Here is a 5,454-nt window from a genome sequence, read left to right on the forward strand (position 1 = left end):
TGGCCCAAACATCCATGTTCTCTGAGTCTCACGCATGTGGTAAACTGAACTTAGCATGCCCTGAAACATAACGGTACAGGGAAAAACAGATGAACTCGTGTCAAAATCCTGAACCAGCAGCAAGTACTCATGTATTTTAATGACAGTTTCCCAGTGGAATTAATGAACTCCCAGGTTTATTTTTGAGCATGCAAGCATAGTAGTATTAGAATGCAAAAAAGATTCCTTGTATGTATTTGAAATGTTTCCCTTTAATATAGACACGATAAGAGCCCACTGTTAACCGCAAATTGCCAACCACGTGATTGATGTTTAATGCCATCATGCCTGGTCAAATTTCAGGATAAACTCTGCAGATCATTAAAACTCATGATCTTTTAACCATGAATACAAAACCATTTTAAAATTGAAGCAGTCTTTACAGAGTTCTGATATCAGAAAACGGGCAATATTGCTGTATTAAATATTTTAAAGGATAAAATTGCAAATTTCTAGAAGTGTTGGATGGTTGAAATTTCATACTGCATCCATTGGGGTAGATGAGGTTATGCTGTGGCAGCCACGAACCCAGTTTCCAGCATTTTTATTTTTTTATTTTTTTTATTAAGTCATAGCTGCGTACATTAATGCAATCTTGGATTACAATGTGCTGGTCTTATATACAATTTGAAATATTTTCATCAAACTGGTTAACATAGCCTTCATGGCATTTTCTTAACACTTAGAGAACTAAAAACAGACCTGCCATTCGATCCTACAATTCCTGTACTATGTATATATCCAGAAGACCAAAAATCACATTAGAACAAATATATTTGTACCAGAATGTTTATTGCAGCCCAATTCACAATTGCTAAGTCATGGAGGAAGCCCAAGTGCCCATCAACCCACAAATGGACCAATACCCAAGGTTTTAATGCAATACATGTAATATTTCCAGCTCATGATACATGTCCATTCATTAATTTATCAGGCGTCTCTACACAGTTTGATCTTATTTGAGGACCCTGGCTGATGGATGAGCCAATGTCTGAAACTATACTGGGGTCCTGCCAGAAAATCAAAAAGAGATAAGGTATTTGGAGAGTCTCTTATTAGCAATTAAATGTTACAGAAAGATTCAAAGGATCAATCAGGTCTGTCACTCACAGCAAAGTTAAGGGTGTAATTTTTTGATGTGTTTAAAAGAAAAACCTCAACTATTTGGAAAACTATACTCTCACACAAACTTTTCAGCATTCTATAGACAGAATTTCAGTGAATTAAGTGCTTTTTAATTAACTATATTGGATCTAGAAAAGTTTCAAGAAAACACTCCACTCTTGATGGGGAGTAAAGGGTTACAGTTTACTTTTGCCAACTGGTTAAATTCAACAGTGGATAACATTACATTGTATAACAGATGGGAAGCTGTCTTCACCTCACTGCCATGCTTCTCTGCTTGGCCTTGACTTCCCTCAGTGGCTAAGTTGCTCCCTAGTAAACAGGAGAATCTTGGGGAAACATTAATTCTTTCAGATTTTTATCATATCACTCATTGTAGTCTCTATCTTTATGAGATATATATGAGTTAAGCAGAGTTTCAGACAACCTCAAATATTCAGAACATGGTGGCAGGAATGAGAGAATGGAAATCGACTCCTCCAAGGTAAGACAGCAAAACTGAATCTCTAAAATCATTTAACAAGTTGATTACCCTAATTCAGTAGCATGGAGGTGGATTCCTGGGACCCCTGTGCCTAATACCCTTGCTCTGCATACCCATACACTTCTTGATCATTCTTCAAGATCCTTGAACATGAATGTCGCTTTAGTTTTTCATTCCGTGATTCCTTCAGGGTCACAGCTGCCATCTAGTTCTCTGTGTTAACAGTTTATTAATGGTTATGTTAATAAGTTTGATGTAAACATTCACACAGTGTATCATTCAGCACATTGTACCCCATAAAGGCATTAATGTACACAGTCATGATATAATAAAGAAAAAATGGATAAATAAAAAAACAAACAAAAAAACCAGTTTCTTACTCTTCCTTCCCTCTCCTCAGTGCTTTCTCTTTTGACCAAAATCCAATACCTAAAGGCCCCCAAATGAATTTTTGGAGAAATGCAGAGTGTACAAAAAATTATACTGATTGTAAGAAAGGAACAAACTATACTGTAATACTCAATATATACCCATAACTTTGTTATCTTGTGTATTGTATCTTGTTTCTCTTGTAATTGCAGAAGTCAATTGACTGCTACAGTTTTAGTAGATGTTTCTCTTTTCGTAAAATGCACATGCATTTTTTGGCACCTCTGTATGTGGAGTGTGATCTAGTATGAAAAATTGCAATATTTAAAAAATCACAAGCATGATGACATAAAACTGGACATGAATAATGTCACCCTGAGAAATATATGATGAAGTTACATATGTGAGACAATATATAAAAAAAAAATGAACATCTAAAAATATGAAGCACCACTGACATCAGAGGGCGCTCAAGAAAAAAGAAATTTATTTTTAAATGAATAAAAGCCATTATTAACAATTGTTATTTATTTCACACATGAAAACACAGCACAAAAATTTGAGCTTTAGCAACGCTCACACCACACATACATTGGGGCTACATTTGAATTTTTTTTTTCTTTTTGGAGGCAGAGCCTCTCTCTGTTGCACTGGGCAGAGTGCTGTGGCATCATCATAGCTTACAGTAACCTCAAACCCTTAGGCTCAAGTGATCTTCTTCTTGTGTCAGTTTCTCCAGTAGCTGGGACTACAGGTGCCTGCCTTGATGTCCAGCTAGTTTTTCCATTTTTAGTAGAAATGGAGTCTTGCTCTTGTCCAGGTGATCTCAAACTCCTGAACTCAAGCAATGTACTCGCCTGAGACTCCCAAAGGATTACAGGTGTGAGCCACTATGCCAGGCTATGTTTGTATCTTTTGATGAGTCATTTAATATTTCTCTAAACAGATTCTGAGATTACATAATTACAGTAAAGTGTCTGAAAATTTAGATGCCTAGAAGAAAAATGATGTGTGTTGTTCATTTTCTGAGAATGCATACGCGGAAAATTACCTGTACATTTGTAGGACCCCTTTCCATCTTCACCTCCATGAGGATGTTCACATAAAAATAGATACTGTTGGGTCTGCGTTTTTCTCTTCCGTACATGAAGCACACATAACTGTTTTACAATCCGGCCAGGAAAAGTCCCTTATTTAAGCAATGGAAAGAACATCGATTTTGGAATCATTGACTTGGAACCCTTAGTAGATTTCTAGAGTCATGACCTTCAAGCATTAAAAGTATTAAGATTAGTAGCATAAGGTCAAGAGGTATGTGATCATCAAAATGTGTCCACTCTCATGCTTACTCCTCCCTGTGGTAGTTCCAGTTCCAGCTGAGAATGTCTGTCTCTGAGTAGATTAAATGGAAGCCACATCATCACTGATTCCCAGGGAGGATTCTCTGCTGACCACACCTGGGGGGGGAGCTCTGTGTCCATGCTGAAACAACTGACCTACATCATAGCACAACTAAAACAAATGGTTTATAGGCTATTTGTTGACTAATTAAGAAACTTTTAAATTCTCAGGACCACTCACAAGAAAGGATGCTTACATTCTTGGTAAAATAATCTCCAATCATTTGGTGAGAGCAATCAGTCACCTCTACTTGCGTAGGCAGCTGACTTCCTTTAACAGTAGTTATCTGATTAAAACTAAGGTACATTTGCATTCCAGAAGACATTTTATTTGCATAAGAGGAAGAAGGGGTTATAACAATTCTGGATGTTAATATAAAGCTTGATCTATGATTAAGAGTTTGTCATAGACAATCCACATGCATAAGATTTATGTGGATAATTAAAAAAAATTAAACAATTCAGTAATTTCATTACTCTGTAATTACCAAAGATTGAGATCTGAATACCTAAATAGCTTAGATAATTAAAAAAAAAGATTACAGATCCAAATGCCATTTAAAAACTGTGATTATTTTAAATAAAAATGTATCTTTTGGTGTTGTTTCCTGATTTAATAAAAATAAATAAATAAAATTTGTCTGAAATTACACACTGATAGTCATTTTTGAAGAAAATCAAGTAAAATTTTAATCAATTTCAAAATCAAGTAAAATGAGTAAAAAATTTACTTATTTTTTAAGTGATTCCTTGCCGTTATTTTGAAAATAAGTACTTTTAGTTGTAGTACTTTCCTTTGTTCTTATAAAATTTTTAAAATGTATTTTAATTGACAAATAAAAATTATGTATATTTGTGGGGTAAAATATGACGTTTTGATCTGTGTCAATGTAGAAAAATTCATCAAGCTAATTAATATATCTGTCAACTTGTCAACTCATCATTTTTTGTGGTAGAAACATTAAAAATCTATTCTTTCAATATTTTTGAAATATACGACACATTACCATTAACTGTAGTCACCGTGCAGAGCAATAGATCACTAAAATTTATTCCTCCAGTCTAAATAAATTTGACCAACATCTTCCCTTTCTCTGTCCCTCCCATTGCCCAAAAGCCTCTGGTAACTGACTTTCTACTCTCTGTCATTAGATTCTGCATACAAATAAAATTGTAAAATTATTTGTCTTTCTGTGGTTGCCTCATTTCACTTAGCCTAATGTTCTGCAGGTCCATCAACAAATATGAGTATAAGGCCAGCACAGTGGTTGACACCAAATCCTAGAACTCTGGGAGGCCAAAGTGGGTGGATCGCCTGAGCTCAGGAGTTCAAGACCAGCCTGAGCAGAGCAAGACCCTATCTCTAAAAATAGGCAGACCTTGTGATGGGTGCCTGTAGTCCAAGCTACTGGGGAAGCTGAGGCAAGAGGATCATCTGAGCCCAAAAGTTTGAGGTTCCTGTGAGCCATGATGACACAGCACTCCACCAAGGGTGACAAAGTGACTGTCTCAAAAAAAAAGGGGGTATATAAAAAAAACACACTTTCTGTGTCTGTTGATTCTCACATACTTACTACACACAGAGAGAGAGACTTTTCTGTTTATTGTTTTAGTTTTTGATGTCTTTCTTTTGATTTTCTGTTTATTGTTTTAGTTTTTGATGTCTTTCTTTTGAGTAACTGTTACTTCAGTCACTGCATTTACTTCTAAAAACTCCTTTCCTACTATGCTGAGAATTTTGTAAAAACTTAGTCTTGGCATGGTGGCTTACCCCTGTGATTTCAGCATTTTGGGAGGCTGACATAGGGAATACCATCAGCTTAGGAGTTTGAGACCAGTATGGGCAAGACCCCATCTTTGTTAGACATGGTAAGAGACATGGTAGTAGTCCCAGCTATACAGGAAGCTCAGGCAGAGGATTGGTTGAGCCCATAAGTTTGAGGCTACACTGAGCTATGACCTTGCATTGTCCTCCCTATCTTTTTAAAAAATTAATATGCCTAAATTTAGAGACTCAATAAGATATTTAATGTAGTC

Source organism: Otolemur garnettii, unplaced genomic scaffold, assembly GCF_000181295.1.
Source record: "Otolemur garnettii isolate 467f Iridium unplaced genomic scaffold, OtoGar3 scaffold00012, whole genome shotgun sequence".
NCBI classification, from domain to species: domain Eukaryota; kingdom Metazoa; phylum Chordata; class Mammalia; order Primates; family Galagidae; genus Otolemur; species Otolemur garnettii.